This window comes from Pimephales promelas, chromosome 11 (assembly GCF_988280905.1).
Source record: "Pimephales promelas chromosome 11, fPimPro1.hap1.1, whole genome shotgun sequence".
NCBI lineage: Eukaryota > Metazoa > Chordata > Actinopteri > Cypriniformes > Leuciscidae > Pimephales > Pimephales promelas.
In genome coordinates, this window is record NC_142779.1 from 14,293,478 (window position 1) to 14,309,842 (window position 16,365).

At 38.5% G+C, this 16,365-nt stretch overlaps 1 protein-coding gene across 9 annotated transcripts in view; it reads right to left on the reverse strand.

Moving 5' to 3' along the window:
- LOC120479474 (uncharacterized) overlaps window positions 1-16,365 on the reverse strand; it is a 372,503-nt gene that overhangs the window by 56,765 nt on the left and 299,373 nt on the right. The window lies entirely within an intron of this gene.

Here is a 16,365-nt window from a genome sequence, read left to right on the forward strand (position 1 = left end):
CCAACACCTGAACTTATTTAACAGGATAATTACCTCCGTGCGACTCTTCTGCTCTAGATAACTAACAGTGTTAAAGGTAACGCTACACAACGACCCAGCGACCCTCGACAAAAACACAATTAACTCGACGCAAACATAACGAGCAAACAAAATGCGATTGCTGCATGCCATTTCTTTGTACACAAGAAGATGGCGCGGACAGGTAATGGCACACGTAGTTCAAAGGACATTTGCGGATAGGTTTTTTGGGGCCTTTTCTTTTTTCCCCCGTCACTTTATCTCCCTCTTTACACCTCTCTGCTTCTCCCTCTTGTTCTCTCTCTTTCTGGGTGGAAAATGAGCGCTCTCCACCCACCGCAGGTGGCGCAGGGAGGGAAGAGAGGAAGCGAGCGTCTTGATTTATCGGAGGCTGTCAGCCCCTCTGAGGATTGGAGGCTACGGGAGGGTGGCGTCTCCTCCTTGGCCCCTTGGCTGGCTCTGAGGCAGACCCCATCTCTCATTAGGAGAGAGCTGCAGTTCTACTTGAAAGTGACATTCACACTCCCCTCTCCTCTCACAAATGCAAAGAGATGACAGCCCCTCGCCACTTAAAAGCCCGGGTCCCTCTTTTCAGGCCCAGGAAAACATCAATTTATTACATTAGGTTTGGCAGATATCCATATGATACCTATACGACACAAATAACCCACCCCCTTTCCATTACAAACACTCACTCACACACATTCACTCACTCCTCACACTCTTCCTGTCGCTTCCTTCATCACCTCATTCGGCAGCCCACCCTCTCGCTCGCCAACACCTCCTCACGGCTGTCACCCTCGCTCCAACCAAACATTTTGTTTGCTTGTCGAAATTTTAATTCACAATTAGCTCATAGGAGCATGTAAGGCAGCGGGGACAAAAGCATTTTTCAGGGGGTGTGCGTCTACAACAGGACCCTCGTATTTAATTATCTACTGAAAGCTAGAATGTAAATAAATGAAAACCTTTACACAAAAACAATGACACTCTCTGGTTTGTTGCAGTTGCGTATCTCTAAAGCATTTCATGAATGTCAGTTTATGAGACATTCAATAAAATACTGTAAATCTAGTCAAAGCTTCACCTTACGTTTTATATTCCTTCAAAGGAGAACATGTGGAATCTCAAAATGTCTTAGCTGAATGCATATCTCATGTCCTCCTGAATCCTCCTGCGTCCTAAATTAAAATATGCATTCCAATAAGTCTTAATTCGACCACTATTAATATTAATAATTACTAATATTATTTATTTAATGTGAATATTTGATCTGTAAATGAAATCAAGCTTTAACTTAAAAATACAAAGTTTTAGCCAAACAAATTCAAACAATACAAATATTAAACAACAAAAGAACATTTATTATAATTATATTTTTTATTAATTATCAGCATCTTCCTAAAATTGTTTTAATATTCATATTATATACCCAAATTAGAAATATGAGAGAGTTACAAATTCAGGTACAGAATATCAATAGAATTTGCACACATACGGGGGAAACAATGTTTCGCCAATCCCTATATGGAAAGCAGTATATGCAAACTAATAGGCAGATAATTATGAGACATACACCCAAGAAATATGCATATCAAACATTCAAGCTGTCATTCCCTTTTTCCAAGCATGAAGGGACATTTTTATAAAACTATAATGGGTCCAGTACGCGAAACCGCACGTTGTCTGGCTCGACTGTTAGTGGTGTTGACTAATTAGCCAGTAATAATTGTCCTGGAAATCAGTCTCCATTATTGAATACAATAGGAACTTAATTTTCACTGAAATACAGAGATTGAAGAGGAGTGGTGGGGGATGGAAGCCGTTCGCCTGTAAGCTCAGACCAAAGCTGTCAAACACAGAGCAAAGACAAAGTGGAGAGACAGAAGCGTGAGCGGGGTGGGGTGTAGGGGGGGTGAGACGCAGGAACAGCAATGATAGACACGGGAAAATGAAAGACAGAAATCAATCAATTAAGCTCGATTTGGAGAAGATGAGCCGGTGTCACGCAGAGGAGAACTTTTGCACGACAAGGAGAAAAGTGATGAAGCCTATGCATCAGAAAGAAAAGAAGTAGCTAACTCGCTCTCCTTCTGTGCCGCTCTCTCCCTCTCTTTAAAGATCACCGGCGTGTCAGGAGGGGGGTGGGTTGCGATATGCAAAACACGGCCTCCATAACCAAAGTAGCCTGCAAAATGAGGTGTCAGCATGCGAAGCTCATTGATGTATGAATGCGGAAAATGAAAAGCGGCAGCAGACAGACGAGGCTAAAGGTGAGACAGGCGCAATGTGAGCAGCTGTACATCTACGTCAAGGTGTTGGCGTAGCGGCCCTCTCTCTCTCCCCCTCTCATCCTACTCACTCTCTCTTCTTTATTTATTTATTTCTCTCTATCTATCTTTTTTTCCCCATTGGAAGGGCCACAGCCTAACAAGGAACACCGGCCACAGGACACTGAAGGAATGCTACTCAGGGAAACAATCCTATTCCCCGCGGAATACTAACTAAACTTGAATGAACCGAATTGTCTCTCTCTTGCTCTCTTCCTTTCCTGCAGATCTCATCTGCTGTGTCAAAATACATCACTCACTATAGTCAAATTTCTGTCTAAATATGATATTACAAGGCTATGATATTACTTTGGCATTGCAAGTGCCAACGCTCTACTGTTTGAACTACAGGAACACTGACAACACACGTAAAACTACTTGTATAACAACTTTTTAAACCAGTATTTACAGTGTCCATTATGATTCACATACATGAAAGAGAGTAAAAATAAACTATGAGATACAATTCAATTTAATATAAACTTAAGTAAGGGGAGATAATTAAATCACCTGAGGAAAAGTACTAGTAAACAGGTGTGCTTTAAACTGAATTAACTGAATTAGGTTGTCTACACTCTCAGAAAAAAAGGTACAAAAGCTGTCACTGGGGCTGTACCTTTTCAAAAGGTACACTTTTGTCCATTTTAGGTGCTAATATGTGCATGTTATGTGTTAATATGTCCATTTTAGGTGCAAAAAGTACATTTTAGTTGTTAATATGTACATTTTATGTCCTAATATGTTCATTTTAGGTCCTAATATGTACATTTTAAGTGTTAATATGTAGATTTCAGGAGCTAAGTACATTTTAGGTGCTAATATGTACATTTTAAGTACTAATATAGGTGTTAATGTATACATTTTGCTTAAATGTACCACTAAGGTACCAATATGCAGCCTTTGGGTACAAAAGTGTACCTTTTGAAAAGGTACAGCCCCAGTGACAGCTTTTGTACCTTTTTTTTTTCTGAGAGTGTAAGAGAGTCAGGTGAGAAACTGGAAGTCAGTGAAGTGATATAAGTATTATTGAATTTATTAGAGATGTATTGTATCAACTATTGGAGTATTATGATACCTGAGTATTATAGAGCAACCATCAGACAGTGCCAAGCACTGTTTTTTATTGATGGTCAAGCCTGGTAGTCTGCGAAACAGCACATGATGCTGCTTTCATTGAATTGGAAGGATACCTGCTGACAGCGGACTTAAAGAAGCTTCTGGCTGAGCTATCACTGTCTCAGTGTGTGTGTGTGTGTGTGTGTGTGTGTGTGTGATTGATAAAACAGATCAGAGGAAACTTGTCTTACAGAGTTTGTGATGTTTGTAATGCTTGTTTCATTCCAGCCTTATCGCATGGGATTTCAGAGATCTAGTCCATCAGTCTGACTAGCATGACCGTCACAGAAAAATACTGTTCATTTTAGATGACCCAATACGACAGCAAGAACCTTCACGGAACATTTTAACATCTATAATTTACAGTATGTGAAAGTATTCAAAAAGACAAATGCGCAGCCCAAACACGTCGCAATTTAGATGGGTAAACCCTAACTTACGATTTTCAATCATTACAGCTCACTGATAACATAAACTGTGCATAAATACATGCCATTGCTCACATTAAATGAAAAAGGCCAGAGTCAACGTCCTCTTCAGGCCTTCAGAAATTGTTGTGCGCATTGGGTAATTTGCTCTTTTGTCAAGGCGGCTGATGCAGTAGCAATTTGCATGCCTCCTCCGTGAAGAGCTTTGAAATAAAGGATGGTCGCTGTAATGCACTAAGTGTTTGTGCCACAGCTGATTGATAAAGTGAAGCCCTCTGTTGTGCAACACTCACTGGCCAGAGGGCTGCAAACAGAGAAAGAAGACAGGAAAGGAAGGAAAGAAAGAGAAATGACACCATATGCAAATTAAAATTGAGAGAGAGAGAGAGAGAGAGAGAGAGAGAGAGAGAGAGAGAGAGAGAGGACAAAATGAGTTACACACCCTCTGCTCGGGAGGCTTGCGAAGGGGCGGCGGGGAGGGTCTGCGGAGAGAATGGAGCTGAAATGAGTTGTTTAGGTTTGCTCCTGGGTGCAGGACTTGTAAAGCAGATGTCACTCTAATAATGTGTGCTGGCAAACACGCTGGGCCTAAACCCAGCAGGATGAAGCTTCAAGCCCTAGCAATGGCAGCTAATGCCATTTTATGAGGTGCCATCTTATAAAGACAATGCCCACCTCATGCCATGCGCTTAAGCTAGTCAGCTGCAGGCACCAGCAACCATTCGCTGCAGGGATTTTAAGTTATTATTTCATAAGCCTCAATTTTGAAATCTGATTACCACACCTATTTTACAAAAGCCACCGTTTTCCATTTTTCACTGGACAAGTGCACCTTCACGTCCTCTTGTCGAGCCGTGTGCTCAAACGAGAACAGACTGTACAGAACCTCACATCATACTCCCAAAAAGTTTCATGTGGATTCAATCAAAGAGTTTAAACATTCATTTATGTTATATCAGCCCAAATGCCTTACCAAAATTATTTATGTATTCAGAAGTATACATAAGAACAAAACAGAAGAGCAAAAATGCCTTTAGAATAAAACATTGAACTGTTTTAATTTGAATTATTGGTTTAACCTAAACTTAACCATGTTTGTAATAGAAAAAAATATATATTTCATGCAATGCAAATAATATTCTTTCATACATGTTCACCAGATTAGTCATGATATTATATTGCAAGTACTGTATGCAATGCATTGTATTTCATGTTGACATCTGTCATTATGGGTAACTTTTACTATGTGACAGACAGGGTTGTGCAAAATTCAGAACTGAAGAAGTTAATGAGTGTGATTGTTGAATTGGAATTTAAGAATAATTTTCAATTAAATTCTGAAAGATGCAATGGTGCAGATGAATTTGAAAATAACAATATTAATAATAACCCCATCAATATATATATATACTTATAGTTGTACTTTATATATAAGTCGAGAGGCTTTTTGCTATGTCAACTTGAAATTATCTGGTTAGTTGCATTTTATTATTTCGATTTAACATAGTTTTTTCAAAGTTGAGAGGCACTGCTATAAAAAAATAAATTAAAAGTCCAAAGATGTGAAGATACAGTGTGACGGAGTGTATTTTCCATCCTGTTCTGCAGCCTTCACTCATTACCTGATGTCTCCGAGCTTAGGGGTACAGCTTAATAAAAGTTAATCATGAGAAACTTGCTCATTAATTACATTTCTGGTTTCTCTCGCTTTCCATTCTTCTTTCTCCAGCTTGTTTGGAAATACATTGTTACACACACACACACATTTATTCACAGCAAGACATTTCCATAGCTTCAAGCACGGTGGCCTAGAGTAACAGGCCTGAGTGGCAGCGGGGCGGGCTGGGCCACAGACGTCCACAGACCCTGTCCAAAAACGCAGCAGGGTTTGGGTCTGGGATCCAGAAATAAAAGGGCAGGAGATCTGCCCCCAGGCGCCACAGCTTTGCTTGAAAATGAAGTTTTAATTTACAAGCCGAGCGCTTGTAATTAAGCACACACAGATATGCGAGGAGCTGACCGATGCTTTTAATGCTTCCAGACCATCACCAAACATGTTATTTGGGTTCTTAAATCACATCGCACAGACAGTCAAAAGCTACAAAAGCGGAGACTGGCAGCCACTGGACTGCACAAACACACACATCTTTGTGTTTGTTTACGGGTCTGTCGATATGTTCATTTGCTAAGGGTGTTTGTTATGTCTGACTTCCTGTTTTGAGTTTTGTACTCTGAGCTAATCCCTGGAGAGTTCAGCTAAATGTGTGTAGAGAAAGGGCCTCCAAAAACAGACAACAAGAAGAAAGGACAATTTAAATGAAAGTGTAAATAGCCTTGTCTCTGTAATGTTAGGATACACAGATCAGAATTATCACATGGCTTTGGGTGAAGGGACCAGCGGACCGAGTGTATCATTAAATATGAAGCATTCTTTCTGAAGCTAGTTTTTATCTCATTATGTTTTAATGGCTTTGACCACACAGCCTGTTTTAAAAGCATGTTAAAAATGCTGAAATCAACTAACAGGCGCATTCAGCCATTTCAGAACATCACACAAAACAGAATGTCCATTCAAATAAAAAAAAACAGTAACCATGAGCTCATTTCTAATTGTTAATTATCATACTGCTAATTTGTAACCAAAGATGTTTAGAATAGTTAGAGTAACACATTTACTTACACCCTACTTTAGTTACTTCAGAACTTTGCAGTATTCAACTGCAAATAAAGGGCATTGCTTTGTTGTAGCAACTAATTTTCTGAGGAATTATGTCACTGTGGTTGTCATTTTTTTTTGGGTGAATTGTACCTTTTCTCTCCTAAAAATGGGTTTGGTACTTTAGCATGATAATATGCCTAGGTGTGTGCATATTTAGACTCCTATGGGATTGATATGTTATTTGGAAAATAATAATAATAATTCAGGTGTGAACTATGAGGAAGGATGATGGAAGACAGACAAGAATATGGTTAGACAGCCCCTAAATTAACGTCAGACTCGAAATTGGACTAAGCCAGTGATTTGAAATGATATAGAAAGAAAACAAACAATAGATGGACCTTTTTGTAATGTCTATTCAATTCCCATTTATTAAAGTAATTTTGTCTTTGAATTATCTTAATTTGGACTATAATATAATATATGCAATTAATCAATTTTAATAATTTTACTGACATCCTGATTATGTTTATTTTATTTTAACTAAATCTACACTCACCTAAAGGATTATTAGGGACGCCTGTTCATTTTCTCATTAATGCAATTATCGAATCAACCAATCACATGGCAGTTGCTTCAATGCATTTAGGGGCATGGTCCTGGTCAAGACAATCTCCTGAAATCCAAACTGAATGTCAGAATGGGAAAGAAAGGTGATTTAAGCAATTTTCAGCATGGCATGGATGTTGGTGCCAGAAGGGCCGGTCTGAGTATTTCACAATCTGCTCACTTACTGGCGAATTTCACGCACAACCATTTCTAGGGTTTTCATTTCAGTCCTGTGGGCGAAAATGCCTTGTTGATGCTAGAGGTCAGAGGAGAATGGGCCGACTGATTCAAGCTGATAGAAGAGCAACTTTGACTGAAATAACCACTCGTTACAACCGAGGTATGCAGCAAAGCATTTGTGAAGTCACAACACACACAACCTTGAGGCGGATGGGCTACAACAGCAGAAGACCACACCGGGTACCACTCATCTCCACTACAAATAGGAAAAAGAGGATACAATTGGCAAGAGCTAACCAGAATAGGACAGTTGAAGACTGGAAAAACGTTGCCTGGTCTGATGAGTCTTGATTTCTGTTGAGACATTCAGATGGTAGAGTCAGAATTTGGCGTAAACAGAATGAGAAAATGGATCCATCATGCCTTGTTACCACTGTGCAGGCTGCTACTGGAGGTGTAATGGTGTGGGGAATGTTTTCTTGGCACACTTCAGGCCCCTTAGTGACAATTGGGCATCATTTAAATGCCACGGCCTACCTAAGCATTGTTTCTGACCATGTCCATCCCTTTAGCCACCATGTACCCATACTCTGATGGCTACTTTCAGCAGGATAATGCACCATGTCACAAAGCTCAAATCATTTCAGATTGGTCTCTTGAACATGACAATGAGTTCACTGTACTAAAATGTCCCCCACAGTCACCAGATCTCAACCCAATAGAGCATCTTTGGAATGTGGTGGAACGGGAGCTTCGTGCCCTGGATGTGCATCCTACAAACCTCAATCAACTGCAAGATGCTGTCCTATCAATATGGGCCAACATTTCTAAAGAATGCTTTCAGCACCTTGTTGAATCAATGCCACGTAGAATTAAGGCACTTCTGAAAGTGAAAGGGGGTCAAACACAGTATTAGTATGGTGCTCCTAATAATCCTTTAGGTGAGTGTAAAATTTAATTGAAATAAAGCTAAAATAAATCAAAATATTAAATGAAAATTGTAAACTTAAATGAAATTTAGAATGTTACATGAGCAACTAACTAAAATAAAATAAGTTGAAGTTAACTAAAGCTGAAATAAAATAAATTAAAACTAGCCTAAATAGAAATGTATATTCTAAATAGAAATGTATATATATATATATATATATATATATATATATATATATATATATATTCAATTTATTTAAAATATTTAAAATACATGCTATAAAAAATAAATACTCGACAAATAACACTCGACAATTAAGACAAAAAAAGTGAAAGCTGTTAACAGGTATAGAAATTATACTGTTAGATAAATGTATTGTTAAATAGAATGACCACAAAATTGTCCGCATTCATTTATCTGATGTCTAATTGAAATGTGAGTGCTTTTTCCTTAAATTGTCATGATGTCATGGGTCAACTCAATTTCCCGTTTTGGCTCTGCACTGTAACTGCATGGGAGAGGACCGAGAATAAAATATCCAGATGAACGAATGCCTGCTACCCCGTGTTTGATTGACCAACGCAGCTCAAGATCTACACAATGCAGAATTTTCAGTTCTTCTCTACATCTGCGTGACTGCATTTCAGCTACACTTGGCGTTGTGAACCAACAGTTACAGAGACAAACTATCACACGGGTATATCCTGATATATACAATCAGATCTTTCCAAACCTAAACAAGAACAGGTAATGCATAGTAAATACACTCGTGAAACTAAATCTGTTGTCATCTTAAAAAAAAAAAAAAAAAAAAAAGAGAGAGAGAGAGAGAGAGATCAAACTTCAAGACTGCACAAGTGTGACTGGTAATCCAGCCTATTTAGTCCAAAAGATTGTGTTGTTTCTCCCCGAATACTGAAACTAAACAGATTAAAAATCTCAGCCCGACCAAAATAGATCCTTGTGATGCCTCTCAAACCTAAGACGTAGACAAAGGTCTGGCAACTGTCTGAACTTATTTACATCTCTATTGATTGGGAGGCTCTTATGGGCATGAGGAGAGGGAGGGGACCACCTGAATACCATTCCTCCTGCTGTACTGGAGCAAATGGGTTTTGTCCAAGCTAAAGAGGACACAGAGAGAGCTGAGGAGGGGAAAGGGACAACGGGGGGGTCACAGCTTAATATTCCAGACCTCTTGAAAAAAAAAATAATAATAATAGAAAGGCTGAGAAGCAGAAAAGAGGGGGAAGAAACCGAACAGGGAAAGGGTGTATACAAGTTTTGAATAATTTTATATGGTAAATAGACTGTGACAACAAGCTACATCACAGCCTTTTTCATACCGTATTAAACAAGGTTTAAACATGGCATGCAATTGAAATTAAGCCTCCATGCAACATGTTCCAAGATAATGCAGCTCCCACTGGAAAGACCAAACCTGAGACCCTAAGAGCAGATCATTATTTTAATAAATCAGGCAATTTATTCAATTTAGCCCCCTTTGAGATAAACACGAGAAAAAACAAGGCCCAGGCATTGTTTCAGTCGACCATCTCCTCGCACTACTTAAACATCTCCATGTTTGTCGTTAGCTTCTACTGTATATTCCCCAAACTTTATTTAAATGACCTGTGGATTTCGCCCCCGCAGCTCCTCCACCCAGATCTGTATATTCACAAATGAGAGCTATTCATTGCGGCATTCTTCAGCTGTCCTCACGCCACTGTCACCCGCTCCTCCACGGCCTTTGTGCTCGGCACAGCGCCTCTCCATCCACACTCTCCATCATCCTGATGGTGCAGCTTTATCTTGCCTTAGTGCAGCTGCTTTCAGCCTATCAAAAGTGCTGAGGAATACAAGGAGAACGGAGAGCCAGTAGAGAGGGAGAAACAGTGAGAATAAGAGCGAGCGAGAGAGCTGGGAATGGCCAGTGCCCACTAGAAGGGATAATTTGTACTTTCTCAATAAATAAGGAGGACAGGCTAATTACTGGCTTAACAAGGGCAGGCCGTGGATCCTCGTGTCAAAAGGACAGGCATAATTATCAACCATCAAAGTGCATTCATATGGCAGCACAAAGAAGAGGCGGAGGGAGAGCGAAAGCAGGCGTAGTGGCAGTGGCGGTTGGGGGGGGTTACTTGTGGCAAATGGATCTGGCTAATAAACAGCGGTGAGAGCCGCATTATGGCTCTCTGTGAGGATCCAAGTGCATTAGGACATGGCATGACTATGACCAAAAAGACAAGAGGCATTCTCTGGAAGAGTGGGAGGTGGGAGAGAGAGAAAGAGATGATGATAATTAAAAGCTCCCATTTGTGCAGCTTTGGCTGGGGGCTGATGCAGGGGGCACAGGCTGGGCCAAGGGGAAACAATGCTCCGCTAATGGTCTAAAGGTGACCCTTTACAAAGTTTAGGGCAGTGGTGTGCACAGAACTCCACAGGGGCAGACAAGACCGAGGGTCCTTAAAAAATAGCACAACTAGTATTTACACAACCGACTTAGTTAATTTTTTTTTATTGAAATTTAGATAAAATGGTATAAAACCATTTTCGTTAACACTTTACTTGATAGAAAGCAATATAAAAGTAATTGAAGAGTTCAGATGCCATTTAAGTGCCTCTAAGTGCCATTTGAAATTTTCTTCTAGAATGATCATTTTTATCAAGCTTATATAATCAAGTTCAGTAATTTCACTTAAATGACAATTAATAGGTTATCTTCATTGCAATTTAAGTGAAATTACTGAACTTAAATATACAAGCTTGATAAAAATGGTCATTTTAGAAGAAAATTTCAAATGGCATTTAGAGGCTTTTGCGTCTGAACTCTTCAATTTTAATTCATTAATTATGCCTTTTAATGCACCTTATAATGCAATGAATGATGGTAACCACAGTTAAAATACAAATGTTACACACCATTAGAAAGTATTATGCATTAAAACACAACAAACAACCAGTTTCAGATGTAACAAGGAATCTGTGAATTTTATAATGCATTTTAACTTTGGTTACAATTATTTCTGAAACGAAATAATGCATTATAACGTACATTATGAATACCTTTATAATGAATTATACACACAAGTAAGATGTTTTTGGATTGCTATAACGTATGTCTATTATCATCATGTTTATAACCGCAATATAATAGCTTTACAACATGAAAAAGTGAGCAACGTGAAGAAGAAAAAAAAAACACACTGTTCAATTATAAAAGCAAATAATAATAATAATATAAATCGAATATATAACACATAGCAACCTATATATAATAAATTATAATTATTATATCCCCGTTAAAAATAGATTCAACACATTAACACATCAACACAGGATAAAAACGTTATATAAAAAATAATACAGTAAATTAATGTGAAATTACACACCACAATTTAAAATAAAATTGACTCATATACAAAATGATTGCATAAAGAGTGAATTTTCTTTTCTACTCTTTTTAACAAATAAAGCTAAGATAATGAATTCGTTAATTTTGAGAGTTTGACATTAAGCATATTATCTACTTTTTTTAATGAGCAGAAGGGCACTTTTAGAGTGTGGAATGAAAGGGGCAGGGACTCAAGCTCCTCTGCCCCCCTCTGTGTACACCACCTCTATTGGGGATGCCATCTTTTATCGGGCAAACCACAATAGCCACAGACTAGCAAGACACAAGGTCAGCAGAGGTTGTGAAGTTTGGCTGGAGAGGCTTTGAATGATCCATGAGACACATTGAAGACAGGGCAACACCAGGTGGGTTGTGACCAATTTAATTTGGATGAATTGGGCATAAAAACCAGCCATATTAAAAGGGGAACCAATCTATAGTCCCTATTCTTTGTTAAAAGACAATGAAGGAGAATGGCTGTCTGTCTCTGTAAAGACTGGACGGAGAATGGAGGAATGGAGGGAGGGATGAAGGAAATGAGGTCTTGCAGAGAAGAGAGACGAAGTTTGGAGAGCTGGGTGAAGAGACAGGGAGGGGGCGTCAAGGGTTACTGTGTCAGATGAAAGAGTGACTGAAATTAGTCTTTTAAATTAGCCATGTTTATCAATGTCTATGTGAAAGATGTTTGCTTTTTAGTGCTTGGTTTATTACATGATACATTAATCATAATTAATCACAAATATCAATATTTGCTGTTTTTGATTTTTGTGGCTGATGACTAAATAGACATTACAAAAAGTGATATTTGAAGTCAATATACATACAATGCAGGTCAGAATGATTTGCCACCTAAAGTACCACTTGCAACAACAACAACAACAACAAAAAAGATAAAAAACGTACCCCATGTGTAAATGAAACACTATAATGTCTGTAATGTTGTGGGCCTAATTTTCGGCATAAGACCTTTTGTAACATTTGCCATTTACTGTCACTTTTGATCAATTTAATGCCTTCACTATGTGACTTTTCTGCAGCCTTATACCTTCTGTTGGAACACAAGAATTTATTCTGTATTTGACATGTAGCCGGAGGCGACGTACAAACAGTAAAGGTAAAAAACAAAGGCAGCGCGCAACACAGACAGGTATTCTTATAAGAGTGGTACGTTCAGAGCCATTCCACTAAACAGGCCCGGTATGACCATAGGGAAGCCACAGCAGGTCTGTGTTGCGTGTGTGAGAGAGAGAAAGAGAGATGAAAGCAACCGCTTAAATGGAAAAAAAAAAAAAAAAAGGCAGTGCAAGCTCTTGCCGGGGGTACAAACATCCGGCTAGAAAGGAACCCTAAACCCCAGGTTGGGTTTCGGAGGAAATGGCCAGCAAGGATATAAAAAAAAACAAATGCGCACACACACACACTGAAAATGTGGCTGAAACCCAAAGTGCAGACTGCAGCCAAAGCCGACTAACACCCAGCTCTCTACTGGCTTGGGATGAAGGGCCATGCTGTCTCTGCTGAAACCACTTACCACCATCAGTGTTCCTTTCTCCTAACCCCCATCTGGAGCGCTGCCCGAGCTGGAGTTTATTAGAAAGCTCTATGTGCGTTACGGATGTTGAGGAATGCACTGGTCAAAACCATATTTGAGGACTTACAAGCCATGAACCTGCCCTGTACAGCAATTACTGTGTGTGTGGGAGTGCTATGAGCATTTGAACATGCTTTCCTTTAACTTTACTTATATGTGAAGGCATGCTCGCAGGCCTTTGGCCACTGCATGTGAATGCGGATCCCTGTATTTTCTCTATGGGCTCATTTAGAAGACCTCTAATGGAAGGCTCCCGGAGCAGCTGTGGTCATCTAGAGCATTAATTAAAACAAAAAATCAGTTTAGCGCAGACCGCGAGAGGAACAGAAGTTTGTTCTGTAGGGTAAATTTAAATGCTTGAGGAGAAGATTTTTGCTGAGTTCAAAGGAGCACGAGCACATTCTTGGCACACTTGCTTCTTCAAGTATGAGAAATGCTAAATGAACAAAAACTAATGAAGCACCCACTATAATGTCTGTATATTGTTTTTGATTTAATCATATTCAATAATGTTGCTTATTTTCAGTGCATCAGAGACCTTAAAGGGATAGTTCACAAAAAAAAATGTACAATTGTGGAATGATTCACTCATTAAAGTAAATCTGGAGTCCTGGCCAAAATGATTTTTAAAAAAAGCACCTTACATAAAAGTTGTCCATGATGGTGCACCATTCCAAGTCGTCTGAAGCTGTAAGCAGCCCTATAAAATGTCAGTTATTCTTCAATTGCTCAGTAGCTCCCTGTATCCAGCTGTTCTTCCACATATTTAAACTTTATGCAATGTGAATGGTCTCATAACGCACAATGGCAATTGGTCATCTTAGAGTTACGTAACAATGTCATCAATGTCTATATTGTAAAAAAAAAAAAAAAAAAAAAAAAAAAAAAAACCTGCATCTTATGTTAGCCTATTTTTAAGCAAAACTTAATAGAATGACAACTTTAATTTTACTTCGTTGTCCCAGAAAGCTATCATGTGACTTAGTATGACCTTTTTATGTATACATCACTGTACAAAAAAGTTTGGGGTTAGTAAAAGTTTGTAATGATGTCTTGTATGCTCACTATGCATTTATTTGATCGAAAACTGTAAAAACAGTATTGGTGTTAAATATTATTAAAATGACTGTTTTCTATTTTAATATATTGATGATTTGGTGCTCAAAAAACATTTCTTATTGTTGAAAACAGTTGTGCTGCTTAATACTCAATACAAAAGAACAGCATTTATAACAGTCTGTCACATTTTGTCAATTTAATGTGTTTTTGCTGAATTAAACTAGTAATTTCTAAACTAGTAATTAATTAAAAAAATCTTGTTGAGCTTGACAGTCTGGATTTACTTTCATTCCATGAAATCATAGTGAAAAAAAGAGCGAAAAGTCATTGGATTCCAGAATTTTTGTCCCTTTAAGTAACGATCAACAGATGTTTATGATAGAGCATTGTCAAATAAAAAGCCTTTCAATTAGGTCCTTCTTGTTAAGAGAGAACAAATGGCATGCTAACAAAGCCTCCCAATATCTGCTTCTAAATGCTTCAGATAGTTTACCAGAATGAACTAATGCCCCCATCAAATAGACGTTTAATTGGTGTCTGGTACAGCACATTTTACATCCCCCACCTCATGTTCACAAACACGCACAGAGAGTGAGCTGTCACCTGATATCACAAATGATAATGTATCTTTTGCCCCATTGATGGTTTATAATATGAAATGAGAGGTCGAAGGTGAGCAAACAGGGACGCCGGCGAATAAATGAGATCATGGCTGAAATAGCTAATTATGTGCATTTTATTTCCATGGCTTGTAACAGGTATAAACATAATAGCTCTTGTCAGGTGGGTTGCTGTGTTGACTAAAACCAGAATGCTGACCTAGCCAGACAAACAGCCCTCTAATCCATTAGAATGCATTATGGAAATGAATGTTGTTGATTTTTAATGTAAACCAACATATTAGCCTGAAGTTTTTGGTCACATCGAAACCACAGCCTCTGGAAGGAAAGAAAGACACAGGCATATATACATAGAGAGAGAGAGAGAGTAAAAAAAAAAAAAAAACAGCCAGAGAGAGAATCAGACAGGACAAAAGGTACAACACGTTCCCCTCTTTTACATTCTTGTTCCTTTCTCGTTTCCTTTCACGGAGGAAATCAGTTGCATTTGAGAAACACGAGGCAAACCTTTTACTTTCCTTTCAGCACAAAATGATCCTCTGCTGCCTTTCAATAGTTGCAAGCTAATTTCATATTCAGCATTTGTAAAGGAAGGGGAGTTTTTTTTTCGGGATATGGAAGTGCTTAATTTGTCTGTGTGATTTGGAGAGACTGAATAGGCATGACCGGGGTTGGTGGGGGTGGTCGGACACTAACCCTCAGTCCTAAAAGCACAGAAGCTATCAAAGAACTGTCTCTGATGGAGTGATTCACTCTTTTTCCTCTGCAGTTTGTTCTCCTGGGCTGATGCAGTCCAGGGAACAGCACACAAGTGTAAATGAGAGCTCTTGTAATCTTATAATTGACAGGAGTTAATCAGGAGACAACATTTAAAGGAATCTTTCAGGTCCAGCACAACGGCAAAATGGTTAACAGTTAAGAGTTTAAATGACAATAATATATACAGCAACATATACTGTATATTATTATTATTATTATTAATAACATATAGTTTCAGACTTTAAATTTAATTAGCAGAGTTACCAAAGTGACATTGACTCATTCACTCAACTGATTAATTCAGGGTTGAAACAAGTTACTGTCAGTTAGTCGTTGAATAATTCACTCAATCCAATTCAATCGATTTGTTCAAAACAATGCTACAGTGAGTTGTTCAGATACGTGGAACGATTCATTTTGCTTCCTTTGGAGCAATTTTCATTGACAGAAATATTGTATCTAAAATGTTAGTTACTACATTTTAACTTCTATCATATTAAAGGGATAGTTCACTTTGAAATTAATTTTTGATATGTTTTAGCTTACCTCAAGGGCATCCAAGATGTAGGAGTCTTTGTTTCCACAGTATTTTCAATTTTGATATTTTTAGGTCAAACTGTTCTTGTCAGTCGGTCATATAATGGAGGTTTATGGGGTCCACCTCAAAGAGC